General features: G+C 30.7%; 1 protein-coding gene across 5 annotated transcripts in view; it reads left to right on the forward strand.

Moving 5' to 3' along the window:
• The window catches only part of LOC108746992, a 212,139-nt gene that overhangs the window by 209,375 nt on the left and 2,526 nt on the right, over positions 1 to 238 (forward strand). The gene's annotated exons all lie outside the window — the stretch shown is intronic.

A 238-nucleotide genomic window follows, 5' to 3' on the forward strand; every position in this document is an offset into this window, starting at 1 on the left:
TGTCGAATAACGCAATGTTAAAAAGAAAAACACTTATTTTATCGATATGTTGATGATATTATTTTGGCTGCTTCGTCTGATAGTACTGATATCTTGGATATCTTTAATTCATTACACACTAGACTGCAGTTCACTATGGAAGTTGGTATTGATGAAAAAATAAGTTTTTTAGATACCATGTTGTGTGATAAACGAAGGCTTATTTTCGATATATATCGGAAGACAACTTTTTTCGGTA

This window comes from Trachymyrmex septentrionalis, unplaced genomic scaffold, assembly GCF_001594115.1.
Source record: "Trachymyrmex septentrionalis isolate Tsep2-gDNA-1 unplaced genomic scaffold, Tsep1.0 scaffold19, whole genome shotgun sequence".
NCBI lineage: Eukaryota > Metazoa > Arthropoda > Insecta > Hymenoptera > Formicidae > Trachymyrmex > Trachymyrmex septentrionalis.